The sequence below is a fragment of the Bos javanicus genome, chromosome 24 (genome assembly GCF_032452875.1).
Source record: "Bos javanicus breed banteng chromosome 24, ARS-OSU_banteng_1.0, whole genome shotgun sequence".
Lineage (NCBI taxonomy): Eukaryota > Metazoa > Chordata > Mammalia > Artiodactyla > Bovidae > Bos > Bos javanicus.
This window is the reverse complement of record NC_083891.1, coordinates 14,645,631-14,666,922: the sequence shown is the minus strand read 5'-3', so window position 1 is coordinate 14,666,922 and position 21,292 is coordinate 14,645,631. Positions and strand designations below refer to the sequence as shown.

Here is a 21,292-nt window from a genome sequence, read left to right as displayed (position 1 = left end):
ATATCTGCAACCCTTATCACATAAGGACTATGATAGCACCTGCTGCTGCTGCGGGTGCTAAGTCGCTTCAGTCGTGTCCGATTCTGTGCGACCCCATAGACAGCAGCCCAGCAGACTCCCCCGTCCCTGGAATTCTCCAGGCAAGAACACTGGAGTGGGTTGCCATTTCCTTCTCCAATGCATGAAAGTAAAAAGTGAAAGTGAAGTCGCTCAGTCGTGTCCGACTCTTAGCAACCCCATGGACTGTAGCCTACCAAGCTCCTCCGTCCATGGGATTTTCTAGTCAAGAGTACTGCAGTGGGGTGCCATTGCCTTCTCCGATGATAGTACCTAGCCCATTCCAAATGGAACTTTGGTTGAAACTCCTCCAAGTTAGCAAATCATGGCTTCAGAAATTTTAAGATTAAAAAAGGAAAGAGTGAGAACAAGTAGACATAAAAAGCAAGTACTCATGTTTATGTTTATATGAGTTTGAGTGTATGTGTGTTTGAGTGTGTTTAAGAGTGTGAGTATATGATTTTCCTAGTAAGATGTGGATGAAAAATTAGCTGTAGGGAGCAGATTGGTATGAATATATATATAAAAATATATATATATATGTATATAAAACCAGTGTATGCTGAGGCCAACCCAGGACCCACTCAGTACAGCTGTAGCTATTAGACCAAGACCCCTAAAGTTAGCAGAACCCTGCCCAGAGCCACACAGGACACCTACTGACTAAGAGATGGGATCAGGTTAGTTAAAGACAAAGATACAGCCTAGAAGTGTATTTTTATCTGTGTGGAAGAAACTTCCAAATTTGCCATTGTAGGAAATAATGTTCCTGTTTTCTCAGACTGGATTGTATTTTTTTCTATCTGAGGTTTTTCTGTAAATGGGTTATTCAGGCAAGTAAAAAGGCAGAAAAATAAACACTGTTACTGTTTTCAAATTACAACAACTCCTATGGCTGTTAGGAATCCTTGATCAGTCCTGCCACACTTCAGTAACAGTATTCCATACACTTCCTTCTTACCAGAAATCTAGCAATCTTTTATGTATAGGAAGCATTGCCTTACTTTTTTTTTTTTATCAGAACCTTCAAAACTGCATTTACGAAAGCAGCAATCTGCTATATAAATTTGAGGTTTAGTTCTCCTAGCAACAACCACAGAAAAAAATTCATAAAAAAAGCAGTTGTGACTATATTGTTAGAAATATTGAATCCAGCTGAAGTTCTTTCTCTTGCCTTTCCCAAGCACTGGTATAGGATATGGCTATCGAGTCTGTCAACTGGAAAATTCTTCCTAAAGGGCAAAATGCAACATTATGGATCACAGTCAACCAAAGGGGGAAAAAATAAAGTAGAAAATTGCCCTCTGAGCTGATAAAAACCCATCTGTCTCTCATGACAAGTCAGAGCCATTCTTCACAGGCTCCCATCCTGAAGACATTTAGAGGGTCATAATTTCCAGTTCCTTTTCCTTTTATTCTTCTTTCTTTTTCTTGGTGGGGGAAGGCAGGCCTGAAAAGAGCTGGTTGCTGAAGACTGAGAGAAGATGGCCTGAACTAATTCATCTTGTGACCTTTTAGTGCCTTCACAGTAAGGTGATTTAATAGCACTTAATCTGTCAAAAATTTGAAGCTTTGTAATAACTGTATATTAAGCCGGTTTTTATGGAGCATTAACTAAAGTCCTTCCAGTTTACAAAGAAAGAGAGAAGAAAAGAAAGAAAACACTTGCCATGTCCATCTTCATTAAACTTCCGTTGTTCTCTAGTGGGTTTGTGTGCTGTGGAGTGACCAACCTGCAAAGCAGTTATGTCTCTGCCTCGTGCAGTGTCTAAAGGAGAGCCAGACCTCATGGCCTTCCTGGAGCATGGTCAGGTTGCCGACTCTGAAGATGGATTTGCTGTTGAAAATCTCCAGAGAAAGACATGGGAAGATTCTGCATAAATGGGCCCTGTGACTGTTTCAAATCCTGAGTACTTCACTACAAAGAAAAATACATCATGATTGGTTTGTCTCAATGTATATATTTTTCCAAAAACCAATTCTCTGCAACCCAACTGGGTGTCCAACAATTAAATTCAATTCTGATCCTATCTACCTGGCTGCTGCTGCTGCTAAGTCACTTCAGTCATGTCCGACTCTGTGCGACCCCAGAGACAGCAACCCACCAAGCTCCCCTGTCCCTGGGATCCTCTAGGCAAGAACACCGGAGTGGGTTGCCATTTCCTTCTCCAATGCATGAAAATGAAAAGTGAAAGTGAAGTCGCTCAGTCATGTCCGACTCTTTGCGACCCCATGGACTTCAGCCCAGCAGGCTCCTCCGTCCATGGGATTTTCCAGGCAAGAGTACTGGAGTGGGGTGCCATTGCCTTCTCCTTCTACCTGGACTTAGCATCAAAGCCCACAAGTAAAAGGCTCAGTCCCACAAGACTTCCCCCACCCCAGATCTGAGCCACAAGCAGCGTTCCCAGGTGATGCACACTTCAGACCAGTTGACTACAAATTAGAGGATCCCCACAACACCCTCCTCAGGTTCTGTAATTGTTTAACTACTCATAGAAACCAGGAAAATACTTTTCTCAGAGTTATAAAGATACAAGCCAGGGACAACCAAATGCAAAAGATGCCTGGGGCAAAGAATAGGGATGCAGAACACACAGCTCCCACCCCCTCTCCAAGCATCCTACCCTCTAAGACATCAACGTGTTCTCTAGCCTAGAAACGGTTCAAGAGTTTTATAACAAATGTCTAGCCCTCTACCCCCTCTCAGAGGTTAGCAGGCAGAGCTAAAGTTTCCCACCCTCTAATAATGCACCTGGTCTTTCTGGTGACCGACCTCTATGCTGAAGCCATCTGGAGTCCCTGTTCTGAGTCACTATTCATGGAAATTCAAGTGTGGTGAAAGGGGCTCATTACGAATTGCAAAGAAGACACACCTGTCATTCAGAAAGTACCAATGGTTTTAGGAGCTCTAATCTACAACCAAGAAACAGGAAAATATATATATAGTTTTAATTGTACCACACTTGGACATAGTCTGTACACTCTGGTAAGGATAGGTTAAGACCAGGTCAGAAATTTTACCTTAAATGCATATGAAATTCCACTCCTTAAACCAGTGTAATTGCAGCACCTAGTGATCTGGCTAGGATTTCTTTGAGAATTTGTACTTGAATTCTTTTTCCATATCTGTTTAGTACCCTGTCCTCATCAACCATTCCTCAGGGTTCAGTTTCAGCTCACCTCCTACATAAACCTGCTTTGCCTGGCCTCTCAATCCTTTTCACTCTTACCTTCCCTTCCCTTTCTCTGAGTTCCTGGGTCACCTAGAATCTGTGATGCAAGCTTGAGATAGTCTGACTAGATCATAAATTCTGTATTTTTGGTGTCAAATAAGAAATAGATGGCATATTTAAATCAGGATAAACTGAGGATATTTCACAAAATAATTAGTTTCAAAAGTGGAGACGGGGTGTAGGGAAAGGTAGAAAACCCCAGGGTTAACAATGACTCTTTTGCATCCTTAGGCCTGAATTGATGGGGAATGAGCAGTTAACAGAACTGGAAAGAATGTTGTACATAGAAGACTTCCTTTAAAGGTTTTGTGAATTCTGCTAGAGTGATGAAATCAGACCCAGATGATACCACAGAGGGGCCTGGTTGAACAAATATCCTCAACCTACTCTCTGATCTCCTCCTAGGGTTCCCCATTGACTGAACAAAGCCAGAAGCCACAGGCAAGTGAGCTCATTGATTAAGTCCATATAAATCATCCCTAGGGCAGAGGGAAGGTGGTAAGTAGCTATAGAAGCACTATTAATATCTAACAGAGGGGAGTTTAACAAAATACCATTGAAGTGTGTATCCTGAGTCCAGATGAGCAAGTACTGTTATATCAGGTCACTTAGACTTTCCTCTCTTGGAGAAGGGAATGGCTAATGGCTAGCCACTCCAGAATTCTTGCCTGGAGATTCTCATGGACAGAGGACCCTGATGGGTTATAGTCCATGGGGTTGCAAAGAGTCAGACATGACTGAGCAACTAATACATTCATACATACGTAGACTTTCCTCTATGACTACTCCACTCCTATGTTCCCTCTTTCTGCTTTGATATTGGAAAGATGCTCCCCAAAAGTGTGTCTTGAAGCATCATTATTTTAATCAATTGACTGACATTTAGCAAAAAAAGCAAAAGAAGGGAATAAGAAGATTCAAAGTGCCAAACCCAATGGATGAGGAATAGGATTCATCAAGCTTTCTGTCTTCAGATACACTCTTTTACTTTCAAGAAGCTGCCTTCTTAGTTTTTCTCCTATCTCATTGCAACTTTGTAGGCTCTTTTGCAAGCTTCATCCCCTCCCCATCATGAAAAATTTTGAGCTCTTTCCTCTTTATCTTTACACCTTTTTATTCCCTAAAAGAGTGCTCAATTATCATGATTTTGTGTCATCAGTATGCTTACACCATGGGATTTTTTTTTTTTTAATCTCAAATCAGACTTTTTTTGGTAAATTCCAAGCACATATTATCATACTCTCTACTTAGCAGCTATTATTGAATATCTTACACAAATATCAAAGCTTATCATCTTTGCAAATAAACTCCTTCAGTTTTTTTTCTTTTTTCCTAACTCATTAAATAGTATCCCCATCCACAAGCTGTTGAAGCCAGAACCAGTGGTCATGTTGCCTCCTCCCTCCTCTACTCCTGATCTGAAAATCTCCATCAAATCCCACAGACTTTTGTTGTAGAGCACGCGTGAAATCTCCATACTCTACAATAGCTCTTTTTGTCCAAACAACGGGTATCTCTCACTGCACTATTAACTGATTTCTCTGCTTTTCTATTGCCTCCAAATCACTTTCCTTACTGTTGGCAGAATGACCATTTAAAAACAGTAATCCAATCCTGGGTTAATTAATCCAATACTGGAGTGTATTGCCATTTTCTTCTCCAAGGGATCTTCCTGATTCAGAGGTCAAACCTGAGTCTCCTGCATTGCAGGCAGATTCTTTAGCATCTAAGCCACAAGGGAATCCCACAATCTAATACTGCGTTACTCCTCTTAAATTCCTTCACCAACTTCCCTTTATGTTTAGAATCAAATTTAAATTGCCTCTTCTGTTCCACAAGCCCCTTTGCAGTCAATCTTTGCCTCCCATTCAGACTACCCAGCCTGACCTCCTACCACTCTCCTTGCTCATTCCTTGACCTACCATGTTTATTCCTGCCTGAGAAGCCTCATTATAGGTACTCTCCCCACTTGTTGGGATGTTTTTCCTGAAAAATGAGTATTGGCTATTTCACTTAGGTTTCAATTTCCATGTCACCTTCTCAGAGAAGCCTTTCCTGATTGTCTCAAGTGAAATTGTTTCCCTCACGACCATCCTCAAATTTCCTACTTGGCTTCATTCCTTCAGAGCCCACTCATTATCTAAAAGTAGACTATTTATTATCAGTTTATAGTCTCCTTCATTAGAATGTAAATCTCTGAAAATTGCCTAAACAATGGCTGGTACATAATAGTTATTCAGTCAATACTTTTTTTCTGAAATTAGTGAGTGAATGAATAAATGATGTCATGAATAAAAGACAGTTCTCTCTTTCCCCTCTCCCTGGTGACTCTTTAATTCAATTAAACAAGCACCTATCTCATAACTCAATATAGTAGTTGTTTATATACAATTTTTATTTTTCCCAAATGTAAATGAAAGATTCTGAAGGCTGAACACACATTTCATGTACATTTCATCTCTCATGGCTTCCAGGACTTATTTGCAACCTAGGAGCTGCTTAGTAAATGATTGTCCCAAGAAATAGATGGAAGAACTGAATGGGAGGGAATGAAGAGAACAAAATTCTTTTCATATGATAACAAACCTTGTGTATGCAATAGCTTCAACCAACAGCAACTTGAGCACATCTTCTCATGGGAATAACCATCTTCTCTAATACTCTCCTCCTGGTGTTATTTATTTCTTAAAAACTTTAGCCTTTACACAAATCTGAAGGAAAAAAAAAGGCACAACTTGATCTCAGAGAAGCTTCATTAAAGAGTGAGAAACAGAGGTAAGAGTGCAGTGGATATGATTTAAGATAGTTACTTCAAACTCCATAAATTTTCTCAGTAAGCATTAGAGCTGCTTAATATTTTATATAGCATGGCTTGCCTAGGTATGACATCTAGAAAACCTCATAAATGTATAAGCTTTTTCTTTTGATTTGTTTATTCTCCTGGCATCAGGATTTTTTTTTTTTTTTTTTTTTGGTCCATACTGCCTATATTCCCTTCCTCCTCTTTTTGTTCATTCACCCCCATTATAAAGATCTGTACTTTCCCTTGATTACAGATAGGACATAGATTCTAAATCATTATCTCCCTGCCTCTTTTTCTGAAGCAATTTGTGGAGATTGCACGTGCTATAGCCCATGGGCTCACAAAGAGTTGGACACGACTGAGCGACTGAACTGAACTGTGGATATTACAACACAAGAGAATTCCTTTTATTTGAAATGAACATGGGAAGTCTGATGGTTCCTTCTTTTATTTGTTCTTTCAATCAGTGTCTTCTATGCTAAGTGTGTTGGAAGAAAAACAAAGATGTATAGAAACAGTCCATTTAAACTTCCTGCTCATGACAAATATGCTAGATTTCAAACTCAATTTTAACACAACTCCAAATTCTGGTTTACAAACATGATGATATATTAAAAAAAAATTTTTTTTTTGGTACGTAGACTGTATTCAACACCTTCTTTTTGTACCACAATGGGCCATTTAAAGTGTTTGTGCATGGGGGAGGAGGTGAGTGTTGGACACTCTTTAAGCAAAGGGATCAATTCCTGTATACTTTACATTCTTTCTCCATACATCCCAAGTAAGACATATAAATGGCACAAATAAATTCATAGCATTTTATTATAGTTCCATAGTTTTCCAACTCAAGTCAAGCTGGCTATAAGCTTCTATTTGCCAAGCTTAGCAAGATTCATTAGCAGTCATGTTTCGACTGATTTTACTCTCTGAGGTCTGGATAAAAGCAAAGGGTTAAAAAATTCAGGAAATAGGGGAAATACTCTGATCATCAATCTCTTTAGATACCAAAAGCTGATGCTCTGTTACCAGCTGTAACTCTCAGTGCTGGGCTGACAGCAGGTGACCCTTCTACAGTTCTGAAGCCTGCATAGTTGGGTCTGGACACCATGGTCATTCATCAGGTCCAAGCATCACAGTGTCTTGTTCTACCATAAGCAGAGCCAACAATTTCAGGTCCATTTCTCAGTGTTAAGAAAGTCAGTTTCTGGAGATAAGTATTCCTCTGTGTATGTGAATATCTCTCCAATAACATAGTCCCCACCTGTCCCTACCTAAAGTAGCTTGAACTGGGCTCCCACAACCCCAGTGGGTCTATGGCATCAATTTTATAATAAATAGTTGAAATGCATAATTTAATTATCCAGAGATAAAATTTATACCCTACATATCCATGTGATTTTGAAAAAAGAAAAAATAGGAAGGAAAGAAAAAAAGAAAGGTAGATATAATGCCTTATTGGTATTAAAAAAAGAAAGGGAAAAAATACTTTATGATGAAATAATGTTAGTGCTTTAATCTGATTTCACTAGAAAACATAAGGAAAGAATCCAGGTAATTGTATCACTACAAGGACTCATTATGATTTACAGTCACAATTGTGGGCTGGTATAGCTGCACTGTATTGGCAAAGAAATACCTCAAGTATAATTTTAGTCAGTAATATGTGATGGTTGGGCTTCCTGGGTGGCTAAGAAGTTAAAGTGTCTGCCTGCAATGTGGGAGACCGGGGTTTGATCCCTGAGTCGGGAAGATCCCCTGGAGAAGGAAACGGGAACCCACTCCAGTATTCTTGCCTGGAGAATCCCATGGACGGAGAAGCCTTGTGGGCTACAGTCCATGGGGTTGCAAACAGTCAGACACGACTGAGCGACTTCATTTCACTTCAGTTCACGGTGATGGTAACATTCTGAAGAAAACATACTGAAATCCTGCTTCAATTTCCACAGTATTTCCCTGTGTAATAAAGAATCTGACCTCATCCCAAAGAGAGGTCTAGTCTTTGTCTCCAGTTCTGCCTCTAAATCCCTGGAATTTCCTGAGTGATTGCAGTGTTTCGTTATTCATTTTGGGCCCTTTCGATCACATCTGATCCTCTGTGCTGAGAAAACTCATATGGGGACAGCACATGACCAGAAAGACCGAATATGTGATTAGGGGATTGAATTGTATGATATCAGAGATTCTGGGTAAGAGACAGTGGCTGGTGATTGAGTTCAGTGATACTGGTAGTCATTCAATAAATTATGCCTACATAATAAAATTCCAATAAAAACTCTGCACAGTGAACCTTCCAAGTAATCAATACACTGTGTATTTTGTCTAACATCAATCCCAGGAGGGTAACATATCTCTGAGGATGTGAAAGTTAAGCATCTGGAACTCTTTCAGACTTCACCCTAGTTGTCTCTGCCTTTGACTGGTTTTAATTTGTATCCTCTATAAAACTGTAAATATACCACTTACCAAGTTCTGTGAGTTTTTCTATGAAATGATCAAACTTCAGGGAGTCTGTGGGAATCCCCAAATCTGAAGCTACCCAATCTGCAATAAAGGTGATCCTGGAAATCTTGAATTTGTGGTTACTGTCTGAAGTGAGGGCAGGAAGATGGTCTTGTGGGGATTCTTTCCTCAGTCTGTACACTTTGATTGATACCAATTGATCTGTGATATTATAGCTGCCTGTTACTACCACCACCACAAACACCTCAAATAATAGAACAGAAACCAGAACTGCATATCATTCTACCCATTTTTGCACTCACCAGCAATAACACAAGCATTTAGAACACAAATGTACACAAATGAAGAGGAAAAGAAAATAGGAGTAGGTCTATAGGGAATCAAAATTATGGAGTCACCAACAACAATATTAAGTTTATGATCACCATATTCTAAGAATTAAAATAAAAGTTAATAATGTTGACAAAACACTAAAACTATGAAATAAAATTGAATTGAAATGCTAAAAGTAAAAAGAAAAAAAAAAAAAAAAAAAACCTGAACTCAATAACTCAAAGAATTGGCTTAAAAAAGGATTAGATTTACCTGAATAGAGATTTAGAGAACTAGAAAATGGCTCAGAGAATATTCTGACTAAAGCAAAGAAAGATAAGATGAAAAATGCAGAATAGAGAATAAGAGATGTATGAGGTATTGTTACAGGTCTGCATGCTTCTAATTGGAATCTCACACACACACACACAAAAAGAATTAAAATGGACAAGAAACAATATTTGGAAATAAGAGCTGAGAATTTTCCAAAATTGAAACTAAAAAATATTCAGGAATTATTAAAAATCTCAAGAAATATTATAAATCTAAACAAAATGGAAATTAAAAGAAAAAAAGATTAAAACTAAACAACAGAAAGAGAATAATCTTAAAAGCATTTAAGTGAAAAGGACTTATATTTTTCAAAGCAGGAATAACAGATCTCTAAATATATATATATATATATATATAGATAGATAGATAGATAGATAGATAGATAAAAGAAGCCAGAGACAATGAAGGGATATTTTCAATGTTGTGGGGAACGAAGTAGTTGATAATCTAAAATTATGTATCCAGTGAGAGAAAAGCAATGTCTCAAAAATGATGATCAAGTAAATTTTTTCAGAGAATCAATACCTGATAAGATTTGTCAATGGTATACTCATTATAAATGAAATATTAAAAGCTAATTAAAATGATTCCTCTTGGAAGAAATTAATAGCAACAGACAAGAGACTACTCTACATGTGAACATCATCAGATGGTCAATACTGAAGTCAGATTGACTATATTTTCTGTAGCTGAAGATGGAGAAGCTTTCTATAGTCAGCAAAAACAAGTCCAGGAGCTGACTGTGGCTCAGATCATAAACTCCTTATTGCAAAATTTAGACTTAAATGGAAGAAAGGAAGGAAAGCCATTAGGCCATTCAGGTATGACCTAAATCAAATCCTTTATGATTATACAGTGGAAGTGACAAATAGATTCAAGGGATTAGATCTCATAGACAGAGTGCCTGAAGAACTATGGACAGAGGCTCATAACATTGTACAGGAGGTAGTGACCAAAACCATCTCAAAGAAACAGAAATGTAAGAAGGCAAAATGATGATATGAGGAGGCCTTACAAATGGCTGAGAAAAGAAGAGAAAGAAAAGGCAAAGGAGAAAGGGAAAGATATACCCAGCTGAATGCAGAGTTCCAAAGAATATCAAGGAGAGATAAGAAAGCCTTTTTTAAGTGAAGCAATGTAAAGAAACAGAGCAAAATAATAGAGTGGTAAAGACTAGCAATCTCTTCAAGAAAATTAGAGATACTAAGGGACTATTTTAGGCAAAGATGAGCACACTAAAGGACAGAAAGGGCAAGGATATAACAGAAGCAGAAGAGATTAAGAAGACGTGGGAAGAATACACAGAAGAATTGTACAAAAAAGTTCTTAGTTACTTGGGTAACCATGATGGTGTAATCACTCACCTAAAGCCAGGTATCCTAGAGTGTAAAGTCAAGTGGACCTTTGGAAGCATCCCTGTGAACAAAGATAGTGGAGGAGATAAAATTCCAGCTGAGCTATTTCAAATCCTAAAAGATGATACTGTTAAAGTGCTACACTCAATATGCCAGCAAATTTAGAAAACCCAGCAGGGCCACATGACTGGAAGAGGTCAGTATTCATTCCAACCCCAACGAAGGGCAATGCTAAAAAAATGTTCAAACTACCACACAATTGCATTCATTTCACATGCTGTTAAGGTAATGCTCAAAATCCTTCAATCTAGACTTCAATAATACATGAATAAAGAACTTCCAGAAGTACAAGCTGGATTTAGAAAAGGTAGAGGAAACAGAGACCAAATTGCCAACATCTGCTGAATCATAGAAAAAGCAAGAGAATTCTGGGAAAACACCAACATCTGCTTCATTGACTATGCTAAAGCCTTTGACTGTGTGGATCACAATATACTGTGGAAAATCCTTATAGAGATGGGAATACCAGACTACCTTACCTGCCGCCTGAGAAACCTGTATGCAGGTCAAGAAACTACAGAACGAGACATGTAACAACAGACTGGTTAAAAACTGGGAAAAGAGTATGGCAACACTGTGTATAGTCAACTTGCTTATGTAACTTACATGCAGAGTGATTCATGCAAAATGTTGGGCTGGATGAATCAAAAGCCAGAATCAGGATTGTCAGGAGAAAAAAATAAAAAGAAGAGAAAACTAAGAAAACAAAAACAAATAAACAAAAATACAATTGTCCAGGGAAGTATCAACAACCTTGGATATACAGATAATATCACCCTAATGGCAAAAAATGGAGAGAAACTAAAGATCCTCTCCATGAAGGTGAAAGAGAAGAGTGAAAAAGTTGCCTTAAAATTCAACATTTTAAAAACAAAGATCATGGCATCCACTCCTATCACTTCATGGCAAACAGATGGGGAAAAAATGGAAACAGTGGCATATTTTATTTTCTTGGGCTCCAACATCACTGCAGATGGTGACTGCAGCATGAAATTAAAAGACACTTGCTCCTTAGAAGAAAAGCTATGACAAACCTAAACAGCATATTAAAAAGCAGATACATCACTTGCTGACAATGATCTGTATAGTCAAAGCTATGGTTTTTCCAGCAGTTATGTACAGATGTAGGAGTTAAACCATAAAGAAGGCTGAGCACTGAAGGCTTGATACTTTTGAACTGTGGTGTTGGAGAAGACTCTTGAGGGTCCTTGGACAGTCAATCTTAAAGGAAATCAACCTTGTATATTCATTGGAGGGATTGGTGCTGAAGCTCTAATACTTTGCACACCTGATATGAAGAATCAACTCATTGGGAAAAACCCTGATGATAGGAAAGATTGAGGGCAGAAGGAGAAGAGGGCATTAGAGAATGAGATGAATGGATGGCATCACCAACTCAATGGACATGAGTTTGAGCAAACTCCAGGAGACAGTGAAAATCAGAGAAGCTTGGATTGCCGCAGTCCATGGGATCGCCAAGAGTTGACCTGAAAAGCACTATAGAGTAGAGCTAGTGACCTGGAAAGCACTATAAGCCAATTCAGCATAATTAAGATTTACACAATTTTCACACAGCAGTAGAATACAAATGCAAGTTTCCATAGACTATAAACTAGGAGACAAAATACTTTCTTCTCTGCGATCATCCTCTGTATTTTTTTCAGTCTTCTAACTTGATTGAGGCTTTCAGTAGCTAAGTCAAAGATCTCTCTTGGTAACACTGCACTCGAAAATATATGGGCTATTTTCAAATATCTTTTGATATGGATTTATAACATAATTCCACAGTGATAAAAGAACATACTCTGTATAATTTCAATACCTTTAGACTATGAAATTTTGGAAACTTGTTTTATGTCCACTATAGTATTCTTGCCTGGGAAATCCCATGGACAGAAGATCCTTGTGGGCTGCAGTCCATGGGGTCACAAAAGAGCTGGATACAACTTAGCAACCAAAGATCCATTACAAAAGGAAGCAAGAAACATGTAAGAGTCAATAAAATAGAAAACAAAGAATAATTTTGTAGATTTAAGCCTTAATATGCAAGTAATTGGGCTTCCCAGGGTGGCACTAGTGGTAAAGAACCTACCCACCAATGCAAGAGAACCAGGAGATATGAGTTTGACCCCTGAGTCAGGGAGATCCCCTGGAGGAGGGCATGGCAACCCATCCAATATTCTTGCCTAGAGGATCCCATGAACAGAGGAACTTGGCAGGCTATGGTCCATAGGGTCACAAAGAGTCAGACACAACTGAAGTGACTTAGCATGCATGCAAACATACAGGTAATTACATTAAATGTAAATGATCTAAACACTCCAAGTAAAAAGATAGGTGCAGATTGGGAAACACAGTTCAATTTACCAAGAAAACAAAAAGAAGTCAAAACTGCTACATGGATCAAGGGAGCCCCAGAAACCAAGAATTCAATAGGCTTTCTGTTTATCTTATAAGGTGAAACGGGATAATTATATTTTCATCCTTAGGTAATAATTACACAGAGAGAGGAAAAAATGCATAAACACACATACGCACAGAGGTTATTTAATTTCTCAGAAAGTTTCACAAATTATGGTTAAATAAATAACAGATAGTATTACTTCTGCATTCTAAGTGGCTAAAATCTAGGAGATATAAGCCACAGTCAGAAGTTACTGAATTTCAGGAAAGAAAAAGTAATTAAAACAAATGCAAGTGGGGTTTGGAAAAGAGAATGATAACTCCTGTTTTCTTTAATATGTTCCCTGCTTAATCATGAGTATATTTTTAATTTTTTAATTGGAAGATATTTATAATATTGTGCTGGTTTCTCTGTATGTATATATATCTACCCTCTTGACCGTCCCTCACACCCTTCTCCACCCCACCCCTCTAGGTCATCACAGAACACCAGTTTGAGCTTCCTGTGTTACAGAGCAGTGTCCCACTGTGTGGGTGTGTTAGTCGCTAAGTCATGTCTGACTCTTTGCGACCCCATGGATTGTAGTCTGCCGGGTTCTTCTGTCCATGGAATTCTCCAGAAAAGAATACTGGAGTGGGTTGCCATGCCCTTCTCCAGGGGATCTTCCTGACCCTGGGATAGCACCCAGGTCTCCTGAATTGCAGACAGATTCTTTACCATCTGAGCCACCAAAGAAGCCCAATATGTTCCACTAGCTATCTATTTTAAGCATGGTAGTGTATATATGTCAGTGCTACTCTCTCAATTCATCTGCTGTGTCCACAAGTTTTTTTCCCTATGTCTGTGCCTCTATTCCTGCCCTGCAAATAGGTTCATTAATACAATTTTAAATGTCTCATGGACGATTCTAATGCAAAGTGAGAGATGAGAATCAATGTTCCATGTTATCAAGGATAACAGTGCACTAATATCCTAATTCTATATCTTTTACTTACTATTCTATGGTGCAAAGCTTTCTAGGGAAAGACGTTAAAAATGAAGATGTCTGGGCCCAAAAGAGCAGAGATTTGGATTTGATGAATCTTGAGACTTGTCCAGGAGATTGCATTTTTCAAGGTCATCGGGGAATTCTGATGAAGATAACACTACCCTTTGGAAATATCCATCTGAAGATACTGAGCACATTTATTCTGATGACATATTTTTCAAGGTAAACCTGAAGGGTGGCTCCTCTTTAAAATTCCAAGTAAGAAGAATCTAGAGAGATCCATCCATGGAGATCAGGGTGCATTTAAGAAGGGGGATGTTCATCTCAAGGCCTGTTTTGGCATTGCTGTAGGGCAAAGTGGATGGGGGTTTACTTGAGGAATAAATTCCTGAGAGCCCTTTCCACGTGGCCCTGGAGCCTGAAGGTGGATGTGAACATTGAGACCTCTGCCTCCTTTTATTCAGGAGAATTTGGAAGATGAGAAGAAAGGAATGGAGATGGGGAGTGCTGTTCCAATACCCATTTGCCTATGAAACTTTCAAAAGAATGCTTCCATAATTTCTGGGACTGATGCAAAGAGGGACAGACTTCAGTAAAGGACATGGGAGTAGTGGGGCTCCCTAGGGAGATGTGGGTAGGGGAAAGCTACCATCTAGCAGGAGCTCTGTTGGGAGCACTGTCAGATTAAAAGGACAGAAGCTAATATTCTGTGATAGAATTACTTGGTGATAAGAAGAGCCAGGGTGAAACTGGACCCTTCTCACTGGAAATCACGTACACCATGCGGGCATAAGTCTCCCCGTGAAGAGGGAAAGAAAAGCTTACAGACTCAGAACACACTAGAGACTGCTGTGTACACATCTCTGACTGTGTGATCCATGTCAGCCTCCCCTGTCTATTTACCTAGTTCTCAGCCTGGAGGGAGAGATTCAGAGCTGGGCTAGGACTGAAACTGGAGAAAATGTTGCTCCTCTCATCCAGAAATCCCAGAGCCACAGTTCAAGACTATGTGGTGGGACAGCTAGGGAAGAGTAGAAAAAGAACATTTGAAGGAAGTATTTATTAATACACAAAGACTATTTCAGTGAAACCTCACTGGACTGATTTCCCTCAGTAAACTGGTTAATTGCTACCTAACAGCAGACAGGAGATATCCTCACCACTCAGTGCCTGGACATTTCCATTTATCCCTTTCTCCTTAGGTCTCAGTAACTCCGCTGATAGTCACATCACACGTCATTTCAAGGAAAGGCTATATCCTCAGCAGGTCCTAATAGGCTTGCCTCCAAGTGGGCTTGCCTTTTCTTCTCTTTTCCCTATTATCTGGATAAAGATCTTGAGTTCAACAATCCGGCTACAACAAAGATCCTGTGCTGATGCAGAGCCCTCAGCACGGATGGCAGTCAACACCAGTTGGGAGCTGTGGGGTCACCAGATGAGCTAAACTTGAGCTATTTCAACACAGGCAAGTTTGGGCTGGGACTACTTGTCCATCAACCTGGCTTTCTCTCCTCATGCATGCTTGGAGTGCTGAGAGCTGCCTTGCAGGTGGGAAACAATTGCATTACCATAAACCTCCAATTAGAGAGCGTCCCAGGTAGGCTGATCTGATCCCTTTACAAGAGCTGCTGAAGGCGGCCAAGTTCTGCCCCAGATCTTCATATTCAGGCACTCAGATTATACAGGAAGTTACAAAACAGAGATTTGGAGAAGGAATTCTGCCCAATGAGTTTGGCACCTGAGAGTTGCACACAGACATAGCTTCTGGTACAGGAAAGATTAGAAATTAGTAAACAGATCAGTTTCTGGTTTTAGCATGTGGACTGGGAAAAGACTAATTCTCTCCTTTCTGAAAGCCTGCTTTGGCTCTGGGATACTCTGTGCTATCAGGGATGTTTATAATTCATATGTTTTTACAAAAATACCAGGAAGATCAGTGGGAGGACAGTCTTTCCACTAGACTACGAGCCATATCTCTATGATTATGCATCACTTTCATAGTAAAGCAAAAGCTAATATTGCTAATGCAGTCTTCACTAAAGCATTCACAATATAAGCATTTATTTAAAGATAAAGTTTCCTTTTCTAGATTCAAGATGTTTGTTTTTAAATCATTCATTCTGCTGCTGCTGCTGCTGCTAAGTCACTTCAGTCATGTCCCACTCCGTGCGACCCCATAGACTGTAGCTCACTAGGCTCCTCTGTCCTTGGGATTCTCCAGGCAAGAACACTGGAGTAGGTTGCCATTTCCTTCTCCAATGCATGAAAGTGAAAAATGAAAGTGAAGTCGCTCAGTCATGTCCGACTCTTAGTGACCCCGTGGACTGCAGCCTACCAGGCTTCTCTGTCCATGGGATTTTCCAGGCAAGAGTACTGGAGTGGGTTGCCATTGCCTTCTCCAAAATCATTCATTCTAGTAAACCATAAACATAGTAACACCAGTTTCTAAATGTTAAACATCTACACACACCTACATACACTTTCAATAAAAAATTAGTGAGCAAAAGTGAGATAGTGAGGAATGTACAGTAACCCTTAATATATGTCACAAAAATAATAGATTATCTGAATTTAGACAAAGTAGTAGAATCTGGTTTATATAATGGTTAACACCAGCATTTTCTTTATTTTATTTCACAAGTCCAAATACCTGAATCAATAATTTAAAATAATCAAAAGCTACCAAATCTTAGTCTTTATCAAATATGTGCATGAATGATGTAAGTCTTCCATGAGCCCAGGGTCACTTTGATCCTTTCAGTGGCTCATAAACCAGCATGTATGCTCATATGAACAAAGTAGGTGGGCACCACAGCTGAGCCAGGAGCTGCAGGAGGGTCTTTGAAGGGAGGGCAAGGATGAAGGTGAGTCTTAGATTGCTTCAGAGACTGACTAAATTTTTCTAAACTCAGTCTGGAAGAGAAAGACGATGAAAAGTGGAATTTTTATCAATTGAACTCATCTTCTGATCCTTCTCTATTGCTATCTACAGGTTGTGAGCACAAAATCTTATGTTCAGTGATGTCCTGATGAAACCAAGTTGGATTGACTGACACTTAAGTGCCTCTGCCCCAGAAAGATCTGAAACTTGAGGTCAGAAACCTAATTATTGTTACCACAAAGGACTGATAGGGGAAGCAATGGCCCTAGGCTATTTGCAAAGTGTTTTAGCAAAAAAAAAAAAACAAAAAGGATTTCTCATTCATCTGTAAGTAATGAATTTACTTGATACCCTTGTATTCCCAAAACCTGAAGTGGCAGTATTTTAATCTTTTTTAAGGGTTTTTTCATCAATTTTACATTCAAGGATGGTTCAGAGATAAGCTACCAGTTATCTGAGGAGACTGTGAGACACGGCAGTAAGTGAAAGTCAAAACTTATATGGGCCACTCAGCCAATTTCCAATGCTTATGTGTAAACACAGGTAGACAAGCCATTTTGCTCAGAGTGCTCAAATAAGGAGCAATAAGAAAGTGGATTTAGATGACTTGTGGTGGTTCACAAAATAGATAATTTATGAGACTAAGGTATAAACACATTTATTGTTATTCTGAAGCCTCCTAAATAAGGCAGCATTGCCAATGGCTTATTTGCTTATTTTTTTAGGAAACCCCCTGTGGAGAGACCAGCAAGAGTCCTGCTGGTGAAAGACCACAGTTTTCATTACATAACATACAAGCAAAGTTTGGAAGCCTGGGTTTTTAATAAGAAGAGTCCAAGTCCAAGTTTCCAGTGTATGGTTATAACTATTCATGTTGCAGTTTCAGAACAAATGCTTCTGAAAGAGCTCTTGACAGTAAATTTCACTGTATTAAACTTATAAAAAAGTATTATTTATTTATTTTTAATTGATTGATGATTGCATTACAATACTGATTTAATTGCTGTCATACATCAACATAAATTAACTATAAGTATACATATGTCCCCTCCCTCCTGAATCTTCCCCCATCTCCTGCCCATTCCTACCCCTCTAGGTTATTACAGAGCCTGTTAGAGCTCCCTGAGTCAAACAGCAAATTCCCATTGACTATCCATTTACATATATTAGTGTATGTGCTTCCATGCTACTTTATCGATTCATCTCACTCTCTCCCTCTTCTCCCCCACTATTGTCCAAGTGAAGTGAAAGTCGCTCAGTCATGTTCAACTCCTTGTGACCCCATGGTCTGTACAGCCCATGGAATTCTCCAGGCCAGAATACTGGAGTGGGTAGCCTTTGCCTTCTCTAGGGGATCTTCCCAACCCAGGGAACAAACCCGGGTCTCCCGCATTGCAGGTGGATTCTTTACCAGCTGAGCACAAAGGAAGCCCACCCTTGTCCATGTTTGTTCCTTATGTCTGCATCTCCAATGCTACTCTGCAAACAAGCTCATGAGTACCATCCTTCTAGATTCCATATATATGTGTTAATATACAATATTTGTTTTTCTTTTTCTGACTTACTTAACTCTATATAATTATCCACCTTATTATCATCCACCTTATTAAAACTGACTCTGATGTGTTCCTTTTTATGGCTAAGTACTGAGCGACTTCACTTTCACTTTTCACTTTCATGCATTGGAGAAGGAAATGGCAACCCACTCCAGTGTTCTTGCCTGGAGAATCCCAGGGACGGCGGAGCCTGGTGGGCTGCCACCTATGGGGTCGCACAGGGTTGGACACGACTGGAGAAGGCGATGGCATCCCACTCCAGTACTCTTGCCTGGAAAATCCCATGGACGGAGGAGCCTGGTAGGCTGCAGTCCATGGGGTCGCGAAGAGTCGGACACGACTGAGCGACTTCACTTTCAGTTTTCACTTTCTTGCCTGGAGAATCCCAGGGATGGGGGTGGGGTGGGGGGTTGCCTCGTGGGCTGCCATCTCTGGGGTCGCACAGAGTCAGACACGACTGAAGCAACTTAGCAGCAGCAGCAGAAGCAACTTAGCAGCAGCAGCAGCAGCAGAAGCAACTTAGCAGCAGTAGCGTCAGCAGTATTCCATTATACTATGATGTACCACAGCTTCTTTATCCATTCATTTGTCAATGGATATCTAGGTTGCTTCCTTGTCCTAGCTATTGTAAATAATGCTGCAATGAACTTTGGGCTACGTGTGTCTTTTTCAGTTTTGGTTTCTTCAAGGTATATGCCCAGAAGTGGTATTGCTAGATCATATGGTGTTTTTCCCCTTCATGGATCACTGCCTTGTTGTGGTGGATGGGCTTGCATAACTCAATGAATCTATAAGCCATGCCAGGCAGGTTACCCAAGACAGATGGGTCATAGCAGAGAGTTCTGACAAAATGTGATCCGCTAGAGGAGGGAATGGCAAACCACCCAGTATACTTGCCATGAGAATCTCATGAACCACAAAAAGAGTCAAAAGATATAACACCGAAAGATGAGTCCCCCAGGTCTTGGGAAGAGTGAAGGAGAATCACCAATAGCCCCTGAATGAATGAAGCAGCTGGGCCAAAGCAATTCAAAAGTGTGGATAATGACAAACTGTGGAAAGTTCTTAGAAAGATGGGAACACCAGACCAAGACCATCTTACCTGTCTCCTGAGAAACCTGTATGTGGGTCAAGAAGCAACAGTTAGAGCCCTGTATAAAAGACCTGGTTGATTCAGTATTGAAAAAGGAATAAGACAGAGCTCTCTGCTGTCACCCTGTTTGTTTAACCTATATGCTGAGCACATCATGAGAAATGCCAGGCTGGATGAGTTACAAGCTACAATCAAAACAGGCAGGAGAAATATCAACAATCTCAGTCATGCAGATGATACCACTCTAATGGCAGAAAGTGAAGAGCCTCTTGAGGGTGAAGAAGGAGTGTGAAAGAACTGGCTTAAGATAAATATTTAAAAAAAAAAAAAAAAAAAACTTAAGATCATGGCATCCGACCCCATTACTTCATGGCAAATAGGAGGGGAAAAGCTGGAAGTAGTGACAGATTTCTTCTTCTTGAGCTCCAAAATCACTGTGGACAGTGACTGCAGCCATGAAATCAGAAGATGATCACTTCTTGGCAGGGAAGTGATAACAAACCTAGACAGTGTGTTGAAAAGTGGAGACATTACTCTGCGAACAAAGGTCGGTATGGTCAAGGCTGTGTTCTTCCCAGTGGTCACATATGGTTGTTAGAGCTGGACCATAAGGAAGGTAGAATGCCAAAGAATTGATGCCATAGAACTGAGGTGCTGGAGAAGACTCCTGAGAGTCCCTTGGACAGCAAGATCAAACCAGTCCATCTTAAGGGAAATCAACTTTGAAGATTCACTGGAAGGACTGATGCTGAAGCTCCAATATTTTGGTCACCTGATGTGATCAGCCTACTCATTGGAAAAGTGCCTGATTCTGGGAAAGATTGAAGGTAAAAGGAGAAGAGGGCATCAGAGGATGAGATGGCAGGACAGCATCACTGATGCAATGAACATGAACTTGGGCAAACTCTGGGAGATGGTGGAGGGACAAGGAGTCCTGCAGTCCTTGTTGCTGCAAAGAGTCAGACACAACTGGATGATTGAACAACAACAATGGTGGTTTTACTCCTAGTTGTTTTTTTTTTTTTTAAGAAATCTTCATACTGTTTTCCATAGTGGCTGTATCAATTTACATTCCCACTGGCAGTGCAAGAGGGTTCCCTTTTTTCCACACCCTCTCCAGCACTTTTTGCTTGTGGATTTTTTTTTTATTATGGCCTTTCTAACAGATGTGAGGTGGTATCTCATTGTAGTTTTGATTTGCATTTCTCCCATCACTTCATGGGAAATAGATGGGGAAACAGTGGAAACAGTGGCAGACTTCATGTTTTGGGGCTCCAAAATCACTGCAAATGGTGGTTGCAGCCATGAAATTAAAGGACACTTACTCCTTGGAAGGAAAGTTATGACCAACCTAGATAGCATATTCAAAAGCAGAGACATTACTTTGCCAACAAAGGTCCATCTAGTCAAGGCTACGGTTTTTCCAGTAGTCATGTATGGATGTGAGAGTTGGACTGTGAAGAAGGCTGAGCACCAAAGAATCTATGCTTTTGAGCTGTGGTGTTGGAGAAGACTCTTGAGAGTCCTTTGGACTGCAAGGAGATGCAACCAGTCCATTCTAAAGGAGATCAGCCCTGGGTGTTCTTTGGAAGGAATGATGCTAAAGCTGAAACTCCAGTACTTTGGCCACCTCATGCAAAGAGTTGACTCGTTGGAAAAGATCCTGATGCTGAGAGGGATTGGCTCCAGGAGGAAAAAGGGATGACAGAGGATGAGATGGCAGGATGGCATCACCGACTACATGGACATGAGTTTGA

General features: G+C 40.0%; 1 long non-coding RNA gene across 2 annotated transcripts in view; it reads right to left on the bottom strand.

Moving 5' to 3' along the window:
* Nucleotides 1-1,837: 1,837 nt before the first annotated feature.
* LOC133237492 (uncharacterized) overlaps nt 1,838-21,292 on the bottom strand; it is a 42,004-nt gene continuing 22,549 nt past the window's right edge. For both annotated transcript variants that reach the window (XR_009733214.1, XR_009733212.1), the window contains 2 exons: nt 5,877-6,001; nt 1,838-1,975 (listed from right to left, as the gene is read on the bottom strand). This is a non-coding gene — a long non-coding RNA (uncharacterized LOC133237492). The remainder of the gene's footprint in view (nt 1,976-5,876; nt 6,002-21,292) is intronic.